The following is a 21,059-nucleotide window of genomic DNA, read 5'->3' as shown; positions in this document are numbered from 1 at the left end:
ACTGGGCTCGGCTGCTTGCAATGGGCGGGGGGGGGGGGGGGGGAGGGGTAGACACCAACAGGACTGACCTCCTACCCCTGCTTCCCATCCTCATCCAAGGCGCACTGCTGTACCAAGATGGAAACCACGGCTCTGAGCATCTCCGCGTCTCCCCTGGAAGAGAGCGCTCTACTCTGTAGCTCAGTCCATGAGTGATGAGGGAAGCCCTCCGGAGCCCCCAGGGTGCACCATCACTCTTCAGCGGACTGTCCATGGCTCTAGCTGGACTGGTCACAGCAGACGTGGTCACAGCAGACGTGGGGTGAATCCCCGGTGGGTAGAGCCTGGAGGGGCTTCTTGCACTGAAAGGGCTGATGATGCGCAGTCCTCTCCCCAACAGAAAAAAAGATTTGAGAAATTGACTTTATATTTCGGGCAGTCATGTACAGGATTTGAGCTGCAAACAAATAATAGTTCTTGATATGGTGGTAGAACATGAATTATTTTAATATTTCACGATTCTTTCCAGAACCGCCTGAAAGCACTTTTCTTTTTCTTTGCGGCCAGTGTGTTAGACACCAGCACAGCCCTGCAGGAGGAGAGCTCTAACACAAAGCCATGGATAATAATGCAATCAAAGTCACTCCCCTCTCTTACATCATTCCCTCCTTGTCTTCTTGGTTCTGGGTCCTCCCAATTCCTTCTCCTCTCCCCACGCGCTTTTCATCTGAGTCACAGTAAGAGCTGCAGTCCTCGCCCAGTGGCTCTTTGTAAGAGAAGGGTCCCGCACAATGTTATAGTACTGTGGGGGGATGAATAATTTGCGATTAAAAACATAACAATATTACATTTTATCTTTAGGTAAGAAAAACACATGCTGCGTTGGCCGGGAATCGAACCCAGGTCAACTGCTTGGAAGGCAGCTATGCTCACCACTATACCACCAACGCTTGATGCACACCCTTTCCGCTGCATTCTTTATATCAAGGAGCATGAGACGAGCTACACTCTCGTAGAGTGATATTTCTTAAATTAACGGCACAATATCCGCACAGACATTATCACTCTAATGACCCTTGTAAGACCCTCAGTCTGGCCACTTCTGGCAGCCCCTCCTCAGGCGTAGCCCCGCTGACTGGAGCCCTCATCTTCACTCAGGGGAAACCAGCTGCATCATTCACCCAACCCCCGCAAGTGCCCGCATGCTGACGTCGGCTTCAACCCTGTTCTAGCAGTAGCCTTAGTATCATAAGCCCTATGGGCCTCCGGGCCCCGGTGCCACTGCACATGCTGCAACGATGTAAGCTACGCCCACGTTGCCTGGAACTGTGGATTCGAGCTGTCTCGAGGGGCGGGTACAGGGTAAGGCACCTGCAGGGCATAGATTGGGGGTGTCTCGAAGGGATTGTTCCGCTCCAGACATTCCGCTTTAACCCCTTCAGTGCCCATGACGAGCTGGACTCGTCATGGGCCGCGGTGGCGCTGTGCCCATGACGAGTCCAGCTCGTCATAGACCCCGCCCGCTAATGCAACGGCCGGCACTGGGCGGGGAAAGGGGCGGGCACTGAAGGGGTTAAGGGAAGTGATGGCGGACCCCCCCCCCAATCACTGCAAGAATGTCCACATTGAACTAGAAAAGAGAGCGGCACAGAAGGGGTGTCTGTAGAAGAGCCGGAGAGAGGTCAACCTTCAGTGTATGGAAGTGCAAAGGGACGGCAGACTCACAACTGTGTGTAAGGGCATCACGAGGGCACAGGGAGAAGGGACACCACACGCACCACGGTGGCATCACAAGGGCACAGGGAGAAGGGACACCAAACTCGCCACGGTGGCATCACAAGGGCAGAGGGAGAAGGGACACCAAACTCATCATGGTGTGTAAGGGCATCACAAGCGCACGGGGAGAAGGGACACCAAACTCACCACTGTGTGTAAGGGCATCACAAGGGCACAGGGGAGAAGGGACACCAGACTCACCACTGTGGTATCACAAGGGCACAGGGAGAAGGGACACCAAACTCACCACGGTGGCATCACAAGGGCACGGGGAGAAGGGCCACCAAACTCACCACTGTGGTGTTTAAGGGCATCACGAGGACACAGGTGACAAGGGACACCAGACTCACCACTGTGGTGTGCAAGGGCACGGGGAGAAGGGCCACCAAACTCACCATTGCATTTAAGTGATCGCACAGGCCTATCGGAGGCACAATGTAGCAAAATCCTTCTGAGGCGACGTGGGTCCCCATATCGACGTCACGCGCTGGACGGAACCAGACAGGACCTGTGCCGAGGAGGCTACGGGCAGCTGAGACCCATCTCCCGTTCTATGGGGTGACCTTTAATACACCCCTTCTCGTTGGGGGTTTTTGAGGCGGTGAAACAAATCACTGGGGTTCAGTTGCCAGAGACCCCACAATGCACCCTACTTGGGTGGATGCTGAATACACATGGGGTGGGGGAATAAAAGAATGGTGGAGGACGATAAATACACACTAATTAATGGCCAAACCCACTACCTAAATGGTGACCGGTCCAGGTGCCACAGTGGAAGGCTGGTACCACCAAGTGTGGTGTGTTCTGAGGATGGGAAACCTCACTCATCCAGTCAAGGGTGTGGATAATTTATTTCCACCAGCATGGGCCCTGCTCCTGACATTATTTTGCAAAAGTCCACAGAGGGCTCAGATGCCAAAGGGCACCACGGCTGCTACTACTGTAGCCTACTACATGAAGGAGAGATGGAATTCAAGGAAGGGGCGGCTGAGCTTCGGTCAGTTCATTCTGACCAGCACAAAGGGGTCGATTTCTGAGAAGAACCATTTAAGTGGCTTGTCTCTGGTGAGGAGAAAGGGGATGGTGGTGGTGGTGGAGGGGGGTGGAGAATGTTTCCCTTCATTTTTGCTAATTTGTAAATGTTACTGTTAAGTAAAGTAAATAAGATGATCAACCACAGCAATAAAAAACGAACACTAGCCACATGGGGTGTACACGTGCTTTATAAATGTTTATTAACATATCATAACCCTGCATGAATAAAACTATGCAACATAGTCAAATGACACGTGTCTAACCCTACAAGCCTCCATGCCATGATTCACCATAGTATCCACCCAAACAATCCACCCTCACCCATCAACAGTATGCTACTCACTAACACAACCTCACCTGAAGCAAATCCTGACCAGCAAACCCATGCAGGTGCACTGATATGTGTAGAGACCGACATCACCTGCTGAAGGTCACTACCCCCTAAAACCTGGCCGAAACACGTGCAGAGCTACATAGGCACACGCGCCAGCAAACATCGGCATTTAGATATTCTATAATCTCCTCATCCTCCCAATGAATCATCAACCTACTCTTACTCACAGTGAAGTATACGTCCTAAGACAAACAAGTTCTACACAGTTAATTTCTAAAATCGTCTTAATCACATCACACAGGTCATGGTCATCCGCATAGGCATCATTCCAATGAAAAGCGTCTCAGACTGAACACCTTTACCTACACTGCATCAAGGAATGCAAGGCCCTCCTTCCAGTTATACTGACTCATAAACCACCATATTGTAACCCTGCATTCTGAGGTGGACTCATTGACTCAGTAGCACGTATTCAAAATTGCTGGCTCGTCATATTGCTAGATTTGGTGTGACCAGTCAAACCCCTAAACATCAAGACATAATCTCACAATTAGAACAAGCAGGGAAATGATCAATAATTGAAGCAGCTCTCCATGCCACTGGAGTCAAGCTAGCCTCGCTGATGAGGGGTGATGCCCCGAAACTGGTCCCAGGATGCTTGTTTCTAGTCCAGGGAGGACCTGGCCGGGCAGTTCGGGATGGACTGTTCACATGGGGAGCAGGGTCAAGACTGATTTGCATATTGCTGGGTTTAAAATGGAATGGAATAATTTGTTTTCCGTTCCAAAACAGGAAAGAATGATTCATCATGAGCAACCTTATAGTAATACCACAGCGCCCTCTCTTGCCCTGCAACTGAAGTGTCCAACACAGAGTTAAGGTATAACAAACAGTAAGCTGGGTGGAGTAAGACTGCGGTATTTCCTGTTAATAATTACAGAATTGTGACATAACTGCACAGTTAACGAAACGGACAGCACTCGGGGGCATATTATCAAGGACAGCGTTAAAATTATCGCTGGTTGAGCGGCAGAAAACTGCCGCTGATGCGGCGATACTGGGCTTGATAATATGCCCTGGAGAATTCCAATAGAAGTCCATTTTCACACCAGAACATGGGCTTCTATTGGAATTTTCAAGGGCATATTATCAAGCCCATTATCGCCACTTTAGCAGCAGTTTTCTGCCGCTAAACCAGCGATAATTTTGAACACTGTCCTTGATAATCTGCCCCTCAATATTTTTGTGACTCATTGCATGTAAAACGCGTTTTTTTCAAAAATGAAGATTAGTGCAGAAACGTGTAAAGGCAGTATAACTGATGCATGACAGCTTCTAAATACGCATAGCAATTTATGAGGAGCAGGTTTGTTCCTTAAATCCATGTGAGCTTGATCAGCATTTATGTTTACATCAAACAAGCGTTTTTAAATTCAATTACATATTTGTTTTAGAAAGTAGCCTCTACTCCCATTTTTTAATTTTAAGTGAAAAAGTATTTATTTGTGACACTGCCATGATTTGAACACGCAACCTTCTGATCTGGAGTCAGACGTGCTACTGTTGCGCCACGAGGTCTGTTGTGCTTCTTCAGGAAGGTTGGATAGGACTACTGTACATAGACGGTCATGAAGTGTTGCTGAGGTGTTTTCTTGTTTTCAGAATGTTCTGTGGGATTTACAAGATTAAGATGCTTGGCTAACTCTACTGGCGGGACACTCAAGCAAGTGTTCCTAAAGTAAACATTTCAATAACACAAATTAATCAACAGCACTCAATTGGTTTGAAAGTTAAATCGAACTACGATTTTGTATGTACTACTTTATTTTCGCAACACCCATATACTTGCTTGGCTGCTGGCGCTGCTAGTTCATAGTCCCGTCAAGTGCGACATAGGCTGTGAAAAAAACTGTTCTCATATCACAATGTCTGACATTTGTCATGCACGTCAGTCGAGATCCTATAAACTGGGCGGACAGACTTTTTATTAATATGTCACACTCCTCGAGGGCATGTAATTCCCGCAATCTAACACACAGGATACACCCTGTTAATACTCACTCATCCGTCCCTCGCTGATTTTGTCGCATCTTCAAACTCTGTCAGTCTCTGCCAGAGTCTATCACCTTCTGTTTTCGATCATTGGGCTCTATTTCAGGGCCTTGGGGTTCTAGGTTCCACTTAGCCTAGACTATTTCTGGATGCTCCCCTTACTTCACATGCGAACCATCCTACACTGCTACCAACTGAAAGGGCCCATAAATTCTATCCCTGTTCTAGAATAAAAATTCAATGGTTCTTTTTCACAGCATAAAAGTGTATAGGGAAGAAAAGTCATTAGATGGCCAATCAATGAGTCAATCATTCTCCTACACACATAGTAGCCACACACAACTACTTAAGGTTAATTTGATTTATTAAAAAGCAAACAATAACTGAACACAAAGACACCACAATACGAGAGTGTAAAATAACATCTGAATTAGCATGAAGCCAAATCTGCATATCCAATTTAGATGATGCAACATGAGTAATACAATTAGTTCAAGAAGTAAGATGCAAAAGATCAGAAAGCATGAGTTCAAGTGTCCATGCATCGAGAGTTGGAGAGTGAATAGCATTAAATCCATCCCTACTCTAGCACTAAAGTGACATCCCTACTATAGCATTTTCAGATGAAGGAGTAAACGTTGACAGTATGCGGAGTCTTCCTAAGAAGTCTCTCCACAATCAATGGGTCATGTAGCATAAAGCTACCAAGACAGAGCTTAGTCTAAGAGGCTCTCTCTCCGAAGGCAAGGAAGAAGTGGGCACTTTCCCTACTCCCAACAACACATTATTTGTGGATCAATTTCCCAGAATTTAGTGTGAGTCTCACCATCTACAGTGGATACGATCCTGAAGGTGGTTTTCCATGGGACAACGGTGTTCTTTTCCTTGATACTTTTTGTCCTTGGTTCCCAGGCCTTCGCCTGTGCGAAGCACAACGACCTTCCTTTATCGACTAAAGCAACACAATTGTAACTTCTTCTCTCCTTGTCTTACTAGTTAAACAAAGGCATTATTCTTAGCTAACGAGAGCGCTTCTTTTACCTGCAACACAAAATATGAGAAAGAACAGAGTCCACAGCATGCATGAAATTCAAACCGATAATTCTAAAGCGAGAGTTTTCCAGGGTATTGCATCGGCGCCTAAGAGGCTCAGCTAATATAAGAAAGCATCATATGAACTTTACGAACTGGCATGGAAATAAGGCACTTTCAATTAACGCATTTACCTACAGATAAAGCGTCACAATTGATGAGCACATTTAGTAAATTAATAATTGTCAGATTGACAACACGAGTTGTTCACGTTAATGTTTTGTGATAGTTACATTCACTTTCTACTTGATTCGCCTGGTACTTTACATTATTACAACAAAGGATTATATGCGGGTGTGGTCTACACGTGATTATAATGCACCCCTACAAATAAAATGCGATATCCGCTCTATCAGTACTTTCTGGCCCCCAAGGAAATGATTGCGAGTACCCACGCGTTATGATTTCCCCCAAAAATTATTATTAATTACGCGTTGAAGAGTAATTGCGTAATTATCTGTAACTCTGCAAGAAAGGGTAACACGGAATTATTGAAATTACTCCAAATACTCCATCATAACTAAAATTCCGCTCAGCCCAGAGTTAATATATAAGAAGGACTAGTGTGAAGGCTGGACTACGACTGGTGATAGTTCCTGTTAATATTATAAGCGCTTAAAAAAAGTATATAGATATATATATATTTTTTAACACAAACATCCCCGGAATGAAAATGCACTCAAAACCAGCTTCTTTCCACGAGTAAAACAGCATTTATTCCAGCACAGAATTAGTTCCTTAGCCTTACCTGATGAGAAGGGGGCCACGGAGACATAGACTGTCTAAGAATCTCCTAGTGGAAACCGGATGGCATAATTAAATGGCACTTCTGATCTCGGAGGCCCACTGGAGGGCCGAGACAATTTACGAATTTGGTATGTGTGTGCAGGACTTACTAAAGAAATAATTTGTAAAAGGCATGGCAAAAATCACTAAAATAAAAAAAAGAGTTTTGTACTATACACTACGTTTCCCAGCATGCAGTACTTACTGGACTCACCTGTTTTCAATTAAGGATGCTATAAAAATACATGCTGGTGAGAATGCCTTTTTCGACAGAACTGCTCCGATACCTGTATGCCTGTGATCAAGGAGTTCATTACTCCGAAACGCGTTAGGCAAAGAGAAAAGGTCCGAGGTCAGGAATGCTTGTCTGCCTTTAAGGATCTGGTTTCGAGTGCATCACCGAACTGAGGAATCTTTGTTTAAAAATATACTTGCGGCATTCCAGCCGCGGAGTTGCACCACCCCACAAGCTGATGAGAAGGGGGCCACGGAGACATAGACTGTCTAAGAATCTCCTAGTGGAAACCGGATGGCATAATTAAATGGCACTTCTGATCTCGGAGGCCCACTGGAGGGCCGAGACAATTTACGAATTTGGTATGTGTGTGCAGGACTTACTAAAGAAATAATTTGTAAAAGGCATGGCAAAAATCACTAAAATAAAAAAAAGAGTTTTGTACTATACACTACGTTTCCCAGCATGCAGTACTTACTGGACTCACCTGTTTTCAATTAAGGATGCTATAAAAATACATGCTGGTGAGAATGCCTTTTTCGACAGAACTGCTCCGATACCTGTATGCCTGTGATCAAGGAGTTCATTACTCCGAAACGCGTTAGGCAAAGAGAAAAGGTCCGAGGTCAGGAATGCTTGTCTGCCTTTAAGGATCTGGTTTCGAGTGCATCACCGAACTGAGGAATCTTTGTTTAAAAATATACTTGCGGCATTCCAGCCGCGGAGTTGCACCATCCCACAAGCTGATGAGAAGGGGGCCACGGAGACATAGACTGTCTAAGAATCTCCTAGTGGAAACCGGATGGCATAATTAAATGGCACTTCTGATCTCGGAGGCCCACTGGAGGGCCGAGACAATTTACGAATTTGGTATGTGTTGGAAAACCACTCCCACACTAGAAAGGGTGGTGGTGGTCTTCCGGACACACTGTGGTAGCTTGGCTCGAGTGGTCAGGAAACAGGCGCCGTGCTAAGCATACAATATACCCATACAATAACCATGCGTGCATCCGTTCCAAAAACGACTCTACACCGTAAAAATTATGAAAATATTCTTTCTTTATCTTTTTCTCTTAGTTGCTGTTTGGAAAAAATAAATAGGTCAATCACAATATACAAGTTTCAATTAGTGCAGGTCAAATAAATATTGGCTGTTTGATGAAATAAATAGGGGTGATCATAAATAACAGGGCATAAATACAAGTGCAATATATACAGACAATTAAATACTTTGAGGCAATAAATACTGTACCAATAAATATTGTACACCATCAAGTCCTGTGGACCTATAAATATAGTGCAGCAATAAATAGGTAAAAATTCAATAAATACAGTACCCCCAATAAATAATTAAAAGTATACAGCAACACTCATGTAATCAGATGACACTTCAATTCTTAAGGGCTGATTTGGCCCAGGCACAGCTTGTAGGGTTGTGGAAGGCTTGTGGGGGGCTACTCCCTGGCTGGGACAAGGCTGAGGCCTAAGCTGAGGTAGATCAAAGGGGGGAATACCAGTGCCCTGGCTTTCTCTCTCCACACAACCTCTCTAGGTTAGTCCCAGTTCACCCCTTGCACAGTCAGGTTGGTGTCAGCACCTCCCTAGCCCCTTAGAGCAGTCTCTCAGGTCTCCACAGGGCCTTAGGCGCCCTCTACTCCACTTACTGCCCTTTTTCTGATGTTCCGACGCCGCTGGAGTCGTGTCGACGCCGTGAGGCGGTTCCGGTTCGGTCTCGGCGGCCTCGGCACAATGTCAGTTCTTTGACGACGCCGGTAGGCGGTTCCGGTCCGATGTCGGTGGCCTCGGTTCGATCTCGACCTCCGATTCGACGGCGTCGGGCAGTCTCCTCACGATGTCGACTTCGGGCGGCTCCGGTCCGATGGCGCTCTCGGCTCCGATGACGTCAGCCGGCCTGGCCTCGATGTCGACTTCCGGCGACTCCGGGGTGCGATCCTCACCCCCGACCTCCGGTGCTCCTCCTCACAGGCTCCGGGCGACTCCGGAGTGCGATCCTCACTCCCGACCTCCGGTGCTCCTCTACCTCGGTCTCCGACGACTCCGGAGGGCGGACTTCACTCCTCCGATGACGCCGCTCGCTCGACCTCGGTTCACTTCCTCCTCGACCTCTGGTATTCCTCACGACCTCCGTCGGCGCCCTCTTACGACCTCAGGCGGCTCCGGGTACGACGTCTGCTACTTCAGTCAGCGCCGCTTCTCCACCTCGGGCTCCAGGTCTTAGGCTACTCGACGCCGGACTCCAGGGAAACCAGTTCTCAGGTCAGAATCTTGCTGTTTTCTTGGTTCTAAGGCCTGTTCCTGCTGTCCAGGTCCTTAGGATAAGTTTCTTCTGTCTTCTTCCCACACAGGGCTATAGGCTGGGATCCATCAGTAGGGACAAGTATCAAGGGTGGGTTTATGGACCCCACTCCAGGCACAAGTTTCCACCCCTGCTGCTTCACTCCTTCCTCCTTCACTGTTGTGCTCCTCTCTCTTCACCAGTCAGGTGCCAACTGCCAGCTCCAACTGCCAACTGCCTCTCTTATCCTCCCAACATTCTAAACGGTCTCCAACTGTCACAGAGTTCTGGAATCACCTGGAATGTTCTGGAAGGTGCTGGTAGGTTCCAGTGGATGCTGGTGATGTCACAGGTGGCCACCATTTTGTGCTCCAGGCCCTCAGACAGAAGTTTCAGGGGTAGCTAACATGGCTCCCTGAATCTGTAGCAACACGAAAAATGAAAACAACTGAGGGAAAAAGGGCCAAGTCCTACATAACCCCCTTCCAGCCAAAAGCCAGGGTAGACCGATCAATGCCTTGATGGTCTTCCCTGCTTGGGGCGAGAAAAGGTGGACGCAGGCCCGCAACGGCAGGAGCACCCGCAAGTTCTCCTCCGCTCTGGAACCCAATGGCTCCCTAACAAACCTCCCTGGACCAACAAAACCACCCCACGGGGGCTCCCTAGCTAGTTGTGGCCAGGACCGGCCCCTGGGCCATCCAGATGTCTCTGGCCCGGGTGATCTCGCGGAGTGGGGGGCAGTAGCCCCAGGCCTGTAGTGCCCGTTGACCACTCCGGTCCTCCTCCTTGCAGTCCTAAACTGCCTCTGGTCCTTCTTCCTGGGGTTCACACCCTTAGGCTGACCAGCCTTCCGGGGCGAGGCTCTCCTCCCCCTAACTCTCCTTCTGGGGTTCCTCATCCTACCCTGCGAGGCACCCTCAGACCAACACTTCCTCCTCAGTCTAGGGCCTTGACCCCTCAACTGATCCTTCAACCTAGGGTCTAAACCCTTAGGCTGAGTCGGTGCCCGAGGCGAGACCTTCCTCCCTCTGCACCCCCTTCCACATTTCAGCACCCTCCTAACGGGAAAAGTACCCCTGGAAGTCAATTTCGGGGGGACCCGGTTAACCGAGGCCCCACCCGCCAGGTCAGGCAACCCCTGAGCCTGGCATCCCAGCCCAGGACCTAAACCCTGAAACTGAGCCAACCCCAGAACCTCAGGCGCGCTGGTTACAGTCGCCCTGGGTCCTCCTGACACTAGGGGCTCCCCTGCACTGGATGGCACTTCGGGACAGCCTAGGCTCCCAACCTGGGGCTCCCTTGCGGAACTCTCCAGGCCCTGAGACTTCGGTTGGGGCACCTCGGGACACCTCCCCGTCTCACGCCTTCCTACAGATAGGTCGTGAGGCCCTACAACCCTCTCTCCCTGGGACCTAGCTGGGCTATCTGCCCCTTCTCCCACCTCGCTGGGTTGGGAGATCCCTGCACTACCCCCTTCAGGTTCACACCCCAATGCCTCCTCAGACACCCTGGTGATGTCATCCTGGGGTAAATAACCTTCTAGCTCCTGTGGAGCTTCTGGTATGCTGCCACCAGTGTCCTCGCTGGACACACTCATCTGGAGGGCACGCAGCTTCATCTCTTTCAGTCTTATCTCATGAGCCATCCTCTGTTTCTCCGTCTCATGAGCCATCCTTTTCTCCTCCATCTCTTTCTCCAGCCTTGCTAAGTCCCATGTGAGCTGTCTTTCCTCCCTCCGGTCTGTTAACTTCACTTTAGACAAGCCACCGCTAGAGGCACTGCTGCCCTTCCTAGAAAGTGTCCTGGGCCCTGCTGACAGGTTCCCCACCTCAGGTTGGTACATCTCGCCCACTCAGGTTAGAGGACAGGTTTTGTGCAGTAACAATGCAGGGTGGTACCTTTAGTAATACCTCCTCCCACCACCAGAGTAAATTTGGAAAAAACAAAAACCCACAATTAGGAAGGCCGCTGTGAGAAAACTCCCGGTGTAGGCCTATGGACTACCCACAGTTATTGTTGAGTATATGTAGGCACAGCTCTATCCCACCGCTGAACACCAATTTATGTTGGAAAACCACTCCCACACTAGAAAGGGTGGTGGTGGTCTTCCGGACACACTGTGGTAGCTTGGCTCGAGTGGTCAGGAAACAGGCGCCGTGCTAAGCATACAATATACCCATACAATAACCATGCGTGCATCCGTTCCAAAAACGACTCTACACCGTAAAAATTATGAAAATATTCTTTCTTTATCTTTTTCTCTTAGTTGCTGTTTGGAAAAAATAAATAGGTCAATCACAATATACAAGTTTCAATTAGTGCAGGTCAAATAAATATTGGCTGTTTGATGAAATAAATAGGGGTGATCATAAATAACAGGGCATAAATACAAGTGCAATATATACAGACAATTAAATACTTTGAGGCAATAAATACTGTACCAATAAATATTGTACACCATCAAGTCCTGTGGACCTATAAATATAGTGCAGCAATAAATAGGTAAAAATTCAATAAATACAGTACCCCCAATAAATAATTAAAAGTATACAGCAACACTCATGTGATCAGATGACACTTCAATTCTTAAGGGCTGATTTGGCCCAGGCACAGCTTGTAGGGTTGTGGAAGGCTTGTGGGGGGCTACTCCCTGGCTGGGACAAGGCTGAGGCCTAAGCTGAGGTAGATCAAAGGGGGGAATACCAGTGCCCTGGCTTTCTCTCTCCACACAACCTCTCTAGGTTAGTCCCAGTTCACCCCTTGCACAGTCAGGTTGGTGTCAGCACCTCCCTAGCCCCTTAGAGCAGTCTCTCAGGTCTCCACAGGGCCTTAGGCGCCCTCTACTCCACTTACTGCCCTTTTTCTGATGTTCCGACGCCGCTGGAGTCGTGTCGACGCCGTGAGGCGGTTCCGGTTCGGTCTCGGCGGCCTCGGCACAATGTCAGTTCTTTGACGACGCCGGTAGGCGGTTCCGGTCCGATGTCGGTGGCCTCGGTTCGATCTCGACCTCCGATTCGACGGCGTCGGGCAGTCTCCTCACGATGTCAACTTCGGGCGGCTCCGGTCCGATGGCGCTCTCGGCTCCGATGACGTCAGCCGGCCTGGCCTCGATGTCGACTTCCGGCGACTCCGGGGTGCGATCCTCACCCCCGACCTCCGGTGCTCCTCCTCACAGGCTCCGGGCGACTCCGGAGTGCGATCCTCACTCCCGACCTCCGGTGCTCCTCTACCTCGGTCTCCGACGACTCCGGAGGGCGGACTTCACTCCTCCGATGACGCCGCTCGCTCGACCTCGGTTCACTTCCTCCTCGACCTCTGGTATTCCTCACGACCTCCGTCGGCGCCCTCTTACGACCTCAGGCGGCTCCGGGTACGACGTCTGCTACTTCAGTCAGCGCCGCTTCTCCACCTCGGGCTCCAGGTCTTCAGGCTACTCGACGCCGGACTCCAGGGAAACCAGTTCTCAGGTCAGAATCTTGCTGTTTTCTTGGTTCTAAGGCCTGTTCCTGCTGTCCAGGTCCTTAGGATAAGTTTCTTCTGTCTTCTTCCCACACAGGGCTATAGGCTGGGATCCATCAGTAGGGACAAGTATCAAGGGTGGGTTTATGGACCCCACTCCAGGCACAAGTTTCCACCCCTGCTGCTTCACTCCTTCCTCCTTCACTGTTGTGCTCCTCTCTCTTCACCAGTCAGGTGCCAACTGCCAGCTCCAACTGCCAACTGCCTCTCTTATCCTCCCAACATTCTAAACGGTCTCCAACTGTCACAGAGTTCTGGAATCTCCTGGAATGTTCTGGAAGGTGCTGGTAGGTTCCAGTGGATGCTGGTGATGTCACAGGTGGCCACCATTTTGTGCTCCAGGCCCTCAGACAGAAGTTTCAGGGGTAGCTAACATGGCTCCCTGAATCTGTAGCAACACGAAAAATGAAAACAACTGAGGGAAAAAGGGCCAAGTCCTACAGTATGTGTGTGCAGGACTTACTAAAGAAATAATTTGTAAAAGGCATGGCAAAAATCACTAAAATAAAAAAAAGAGTTTTGTACTATACACTACGTTTCCCAGCATGCAGTACTTACTGGACTCACCTGTTTTCAATTAAGGATGCTATAAAAATACATGCTGGTGAGAATGCCTTTTTCGACAGAACTGCTCCGATACCTGTATGCCTGTGATCAAGGAGTTCATTACTCCGAAACGCGTTAGGCAAAGAGAAAAGGTCCGAGGTCAGGAATGCTTGTCTGCCTTTAAGGATCTGGTTTCGAGTGCATCACCGAACTGAGGAATCTTTGTTTAAAAATATACTTGCGGCATTCCAGCCGCGGAGTTGCACCACCCCACAAGCTGATGAGAAGGGGGCCACGGAGACATAGACTGTCTAAGAATCTCCTAGTGGAAACCGGATGGCATAATTAAATGGCACTTCTGATCTCGGAGGCCCACTGGAGGGCCGAGACAATTTACGAATTTGGTATGTGTGTGCAGGACTTACTAAAGAAATAATTTGTAAAAGGCATGGCAAAAATCACTAAAATAAAAAAAAGAGTTTTGTACTATACACTACGTTTCCCAGCATGCAGTACTTACTGGACTCACCTGTTTTCAATTAAGGATGCTATAAAAATACATGCTGGTGAGAATGCCTTTTTCGACAGAACTGCTCCGATACCTGTATGCCTGTGATCAAGGAGTTCATTACTCCGAAACGCGTTAGGCAAAGAGAAAAGGTCCGAGGTCAGGAATGCTTGTCTGCCTTTAAGGATCTGGTTTCGAGTGCATCACCGAACTGAGGAATCTTTGTTTAAAAATATACTTGCGGCATTCCAGCCGCGGAGTTGCACCACTCCACAAGCTGATGAGAAGGGGGCCACGGAGACATAGACTGTCTAAGAATCTCCTAGTGGAAACCGGATGGCATAATTAAATGGCACTTCTGATCTCGGAGGCCCACTGGAGGGCCGAGACAATTTACGAATTTGGTATGTGTGTGCAGGACTTACTAAAGAAATAATTTGTAAAAGGCATGGCAAAAATCACTAAAATAAAAAAAAGAGTTTTGTACTATACACTACGTTTCCCAGCATGCAGTACTTACTGGACTCACCTGTTTTCAATTAAGGATGCTATAAAAATACATGCTGGTGAGAATGCCTTTTTCGACAGAACTGCTCCGATACCTGTATGCCTGTGATCAAGGAGTTCATTACTCCGAAACGCGTTAGGCAAAGAGAAAAGGTCCGAGGTCAGGAATGCTTGTCTGCCTTTAAGGATCTGGTTTCGAGTGCATCACCGAACTGAGGAATCTTTGTTTAAAGATATATATATATATATATATATATATTTGTCGAAACGTATAAAAACAATGCAAATTATTCGTGACTTCCAGGTGCCTTAGCAATTTGTGAGGAGAAGGTTTGTTCCACTTCAATCCATATGAACTTGATCTACATTTATTTATTCATTAAAATGGTATTTATTAATATTTTTTTCTACTTTTATTAAGAACATTATCTAAAACACGCTATTACATTTCATGACAAGTGCAAAATACAAACTCTCGTTGTGATCCCGACGTGATTTGAACACGCAACCTTCTAATCTGGAGTCAGACGCGCTACCGTTGCGCCACGAGATCACCTGGGAGCCCGGTTGCAGAATGATGGACAAGTAAACATGAAGGTCACTGAGGGACTGCCACTGAGATTTCAATTTGTTGCTTTTCCAACAGGAAATAAGGGCTTGGGATGAATTACGTTATTCTGTTAGGGACCCTCAGCCAAGTGTTTTTACCATAGAAATGTACAAATTACTGAATAAATCAGGCTGGCCAGGACGATTCATTCGGGCTAGAAGGCTAACTGAAGCTCCTGCGTTGTATACCCCCGAGCCTTTCCTGTTACCCCTAAACTTACTTTTCTGCTGGTGCTGCTGCCTGATGGTCCGGTCAAGTGTGACGTAGACTGCGAAAAAGAAGCATTTCTTCCATCATCACAAGATCAAACAGTGTCACGCAGATCAGCCGAGAGCCCACCCAAAATATATATATATATATTATTATACCAGACCGTGGCAACTTTGGAGGTGATACGTCCCGCTGGGAAGCTATATGTATCCCCCAAACGGTTTGGGCAAATGGTCCAATATTTGCAGAACGCCATGGCCGACATGAGGACACAAAAAAAAACAAGCATTTACAATGCAATGGTCTCAGCAATATTATAGGTAGAGCTATTGGTATTGCTCATTATTTTTTTATCATTTTTGTATCCCTAAATAAATGGCATTGTCATTTCTATTGGCATTAGCTTTTTTTTTGCATATGTGATACCTATTGCATTAGCAGAGAGAGAGTGAGGTAGTGAGATAGAGAAAGAGAGTGAGGTATTAAAATAGAGAGTGAGGTAGTGAGAGAGAGTGAGGTAGATAGAGAGTGAGGTAGTGAGATAGAGAGAGTGAGGTAGTGAAAGAGTGAGGTAGTGAGGGAGAGGGATGTTGTGAGGTAGTGATATATAAGCATAGAGTGATGTTGTGATGTAGTGAGATAGAGAGGTAGTGAAAGAGAGAGTGAAAGTGAGTTAGTGAGATATAAAGAGTGAGGTAGTGAGATAGAGAGTGATTGAGGTAGTGAGTGAGAGAGAGTGAAGTTGTGAGATTGGGAGCTAGAGAGTGAGGTAGTGATGTTTTGAGAGAGAGAAGTTGTGAGATAGTGAGATAGAGTGGAGTAGTGAGGTAGAGAGAGTTATGTAGTGAGAGAGAGTGAGGTAGTAAAACAGTGATGTAGTGAGGGAGAGGGATGTAGTGAGATGTAAGCAGAGTGGTGTTGTGATGTAGTGAGATAGAGAGAGGTAGTGAAAGAGACAGTGAAAGTTAGTTAGTGAAATAGAAAGAGTGAGGTAGAGAGATAGAGAGTGAGTGATGTAGTGAGTTAGAGAGAGAGTGAAGTTGTGATATAGAGAGTGAGGTAGTGAGAGAGTGAGGTAGTGATCTTTTTAGAGAGAGAAGTAGTGAGATAGTGAGGTAGTGATATAGATAGAGGGGAGTAGTGATGTATAGAGAGTTATGTAGTGGGAAAAGAGAGAGAAGTTGCGAGACAATAAGGTAGTGGAGTGTGTGATGTGTAAAATCAGCGCCGATAGAGCTCACAAAAGCATCTCCCAAAACTCTTTTACATTGTCTGGCAGTAATTAATTTTAACTTTCTTTTTAGCAATTGTTCAATTGGCTATAAACCCTAATATAAGGCCAACAATGTGAAATGCTGAAATAAACACACCAGAGTGAGGAAAAAGAAGTATATATTTCTTTGTAAAACAGAAACGGACAGTAAATATTGTAAAGTAATGTATATTTTTGAATGTTGATAAAGTGGTTAAAAAAAAAAAGCTTTTCCATTTACAAGGTAACTTTTTATGCAATTTGTAGATGTACAGTATTTAAAAGATCTTTACTATTTTGCTGGTATACAAAATCTTTTTTCTTTTATATTGTAATTTCGCGACTGTGGCATCACACTTAAAAGTGTCCGCCTGTAGGAAGTGAGAAAGCTGGACGTTGTTTTGGTGTGACCTTTGATGTAACGTGGGGGCTTTAAGTTATTAAACAACTGGTAACTGTTATCAACAGAGCGAACTCTGTGCCATGACGTAGGAATGAGCGCTCCGGTCTTCATTTCTTCCCAGCGCCAAGAAGTCTGGCATGGTGGGAAATCTTCCAATTGTTCTTTTATAGGAGGCTGTGGCAGCAAATAAAACCCACACAGCCTGACTTTGAGATTGTTATCTGTTTGAGAGCACCGAATGATTGATGTCTGGTGACCCATAGGTAAGAAGTATCCCACAAACACTGCTATGTTGCTTTGAACCTTAGATCCCGTTTGTGGTGATTGCTACAGTTGTAGGCGGTGTTCTGTTTTATAGGAGCAGTGAAAGGGAATCCCATTATGATAGAAGGAAGACGGAAACTTTATAATAAGAAAAGAGCAAACTGTTTGTAAGTGTGCTAGGAGAGGAATACTAACATATATGAAGTTGAGGGTAAAAAGGCAAAAAAATACTAATTTTGAAAAAAGTATTTAACAAACCTGAAGTCCTATTGGTAATTATTATTCCGTGTTAAATTTTAATGCATTCTGGGATATATACTAAGCGACAGACGCGTCCACCTTTGATAAAGGGCCAGGCCGGATGACCTGTGCAGCTAACGTTAAAAGAAGGACTTTTCTACAGTGTCTGCTTTCATTTCCCAGCTGCTGGGTAATCCCGGCCTGTGTTGGAGTTTTGCACAAGGAAATGCCTGAATTTAAAGGAGCAGATGAATGAGGAGCGGATAATGGGAAGGGCAGAGAGGGGGCTGTAGGAGAGTAGGGTCTGCAATCCTATGATCACCCAGATTTTTTGCTTTTGCTTCATTGGTTTACGACTTTCTCCGGCTGTGGGCCTGCCAATCAGACCCACAGCCTAGCTGTTCTCTCTCGAACTTAACACACCTGTACGTTAGGTGCATCCACTAATTGGAACTGGGCCGCCTTGTCAGTCCCTGTCTCAGCATACCACAGGTATCCAGGGCATCGGTGTACCCAGGGCCTACCAGGGGCTGAAGCATGTATTATGCCACCCCTGGAATGGCCGCCCAAATCTGACACAACTGGCTGCACGACAGCTGGGGCCACGTGGTGTAATCACCCGTTGCTGTAGGTGTAGTATTCCTACACCTAAACCCTAAAATGGACACATGGATTCCTATCAGTCACTCCTATAGCAGGCCTTATCAATCCTGAAGGCAGAGTGCAGGGGATCATGTGGGACGGTGCTCTGGCGCGAGCTGAGCCCGTCGACGGCTTGCGGAACCAAGTCCTAATAGCCGTTCCATGGTGACGCGGGCCAACTACTTTTAATGCAATTGCTAACTTTGGCCTCACCTCACCTATACATGTCGAGTAAGGTGTCATACGAATGGGAATACGAACCCCTCGCCAGTCCTGGTGACGGGGTTAGCATTCCCCCCTTTTAGAGGGACACGACATGGAAGTAACCTTGAACCCCGGTTAAAGTTGACTCAAGCCTCAGCATCACAAAATGGATGCTGCCACCAGACACAAGTCTGACCTCCTGCTGCTGGGGGACCTTCCAGCAAGGGGAGCTTGGACAAAGGGTTTCCTGTCGAGGGCGGTGTTAGCACCGTCCCAGACAGGGTTTGTGTATCCCAGGTAGGCAGGGCTGAAAGGAAGGTGATTGCAAGTGGCACCCCGGTGCTCACTGTGCATAGCCCGGCTCAAACCAGTTTCGGGGGCACACCAGCCCCTGAGCTGGCGCGAAGCCGGACAAAGGTTAGGGGTGTAACCACCCCCCTCCTGGCTCCACCCATAGGTAGAACCTAGTCATGGGCCAGCCCCTTTTCTTAGAATAAAGGTAGGAGCGAGTCCCCTTCCCAAATTGGATAATCAGATAATCGGATAACTCCGAATCACGAACCACTTTCCACGAAAGGAACTCTTGACTATTTCTGAAGACTCTCCCTTGTGGCTAAGGAGTAGCCACCCTGCACCAGCAGGCACCACCTAAGCGCTTGCGGTTTGCTGTAAGTCTCTCCTACGGATCAAGACTGCCCAGCTCGACGAGACCCGAGTACCCTGCCATCTCTGACCTTTTACCTACCTCATCAGCCCAGCTGAGAGACGTAGGTGTGACGAGACCCGCGGGACCGGCCATCTTCAGGACCTGCACGACGCTTATCTAGCACGCCCACCGAGGGACCCTCGAGTGAGTGCACCTAGGGTTTGAGAAGCCCTAACCCTGAGCAGCTCCAGCATCGAAGTCTGCCTCCCCAGCATCCCCGAGATCTGCGTGGGGGCCCTTCCGCTCCTTGTTGTTCACCGCGTTGTTCGACCACTTGCCGACCGGCTTGTGGCCCTCTTCACGACGCACCACGATTGTTTCATCACTAGTCTGGTTGCTCCAGACTGGCTCTTGCTCCCCTTCAACAGAGGAGTACCACGGACCCTCCTGGTCCACTCCCGACGCCATCTTGACTCCCCCGCTTGGGTTGCCACTGCCAAGATCCGCTGCCCCTGCCTGGGCCCAGCATCATCGACAGCAGACACCTTCGTGGGACAGCTCGCCCTCCATCCTGGTCGCCGCCGCGCCTCCTGGCCCGAGGAACAGCCGAGTCCGACGTCACCCACTCACCTGGTCGAGGTGACTTCAGCCGGTACCCTCCTGGTACCCACACGATCGCTGGCTAGCGGTTGAGAACTGAGTCCCCTCTGCTTTCAGGTTTCCTTCATCACCGATCCAGGCGTGGATCGCTCTGAACATCGTCACTGGTCGCCTGCCAGCAACTGCTTCTTTCAGGCTCCTGAGACTACACGAGGACTCCCGACATCTTGCCGAACTTCACGCAGCCGCAGCCTCCGGGCTAGGTAACTCGAGCATCTCGGTGCTCCATCGCAGGTTCGCTCTACAAGTGTCCAGTTCCTTCTTCGTTTAGTCCCACTGATCGGATCACTCCGGAATCAGGACCTCCAGACTCAAACCATTCGCATTTCACTGTTAGTGTAGATGGTTTCTCGTGCCCCTCGGGCATTTGTGTAAATTGTGCAACTGAAGTATTTTCCTAAGAGTTTTGTAGTGTGCTTAGCTCCCTGACTCATAAAGAGCCAGGGTAGTCTTGTTATAAATAAATATCCTTTTATTTTCATAACAACTTGTGTGGTGTCCTTTCACTTGGTGTTCAAGGGGTATATGTGATGGTAAACAGCTGGCTTAACACGCCCTCTAGAGTTTAGCCTAAAGACTGCTCGTATCCACGCTACTAGGATAGCTGGTCTAAAAGGTTGACTGTGAGAAGTTGGCCTGGTATATGCTGTTCACTAGTTCTAGTGACCACCTTGTACCATGCCAAGCAACCCTTATGGTGTGGTTGTAAGTCAACCTTTTCGGACTAGCTGCCCTAGTGGTAGCGTAGGCTAAGCAGTCTTTGAGGCTAAACTCGTGAAGCGTGTTAAGCAAGCTGTTTTACCAATAGTAACCCCCTTTTATACCAATGAAAGGACACCACACAGATATATATTCAAAATATATATGTATTTATTTATCAAAGTAACCCCTAGTCTCTTTATGAGCACAGGAGCACAAATCGTCAAACAAGATTATCACAGAATACACAGAAGTTGCACTTTATATGGATAGGCCCTGGTGGCCACTCGAACCATATACTAAAATAGTGGTATAAGTACCACGAACAGAAAAGGGAAAAGGCCTAGGGCCTCTAGAATCGCTGGGCCTACAAGGAGCTAACGTCAGTTAGTGACCAGGAGGTCCACGGGTGGCGTGTGCAGAGCAAATAGTCACACGCGGGCTCCCATAGGTTTCAATGGGTGCGTAAAAAGTACAAAGTTACTGCAAAAGGAATCTTCCGGATGACCTAGGAACTTAAGATTTGGAACACAGGCACTAGAGATGTATTACTACACATGGGCA

General features: G+C 47.8%; 2 non-coding genes across 2 annotated transcripts; both read right to left on the bottom strand.

The window, feature by feature from the left end:
- Positions 1-857: 857 nt before the first annotated feature.
- TRNAG-UCC (transfer RNA glycine (anticodon UCC)) lies at positions 858-929 on the bottom strand. Its single transcript has one exon. It is a non-coding gene; the product is annotated as a tRNA-Gly (tRNA).
- Positions 930-15,146: 14,217 nt separating this feature from the next.
- On the bottom strand, positions 15,147-15,218 carry TRNAW-CCA (transfer RNA tryptophan (anticodon CCA)). Its single transcript has one exon. It is a non-coding gene; the product is annotated as a tRNA-Trp (tRNA).
- Positions 15,219-21,059: the final 5,841 nt, after the last annotated feature.

This window comes from Triturus cristatus, chromosome 12 (assembly GCF_964204655.1).
Source record: "Triturus cristatus chromosome 12, aTriCri1.1, whole genome shotgun sequence".
In the NCBI taxonomy this organism is placed as follows: domain Eukaryota; kingdom Metazoa; phylum Chordata; class Amphibia; order Caudata; family Salamandridae; genus Triturus; species Triturus cristatus.
The sequence above is the reverse complement of the archived record's forward strand: the minus strand, read 5'-3'. Positions and strand labels throughout refer to the sequence as shown.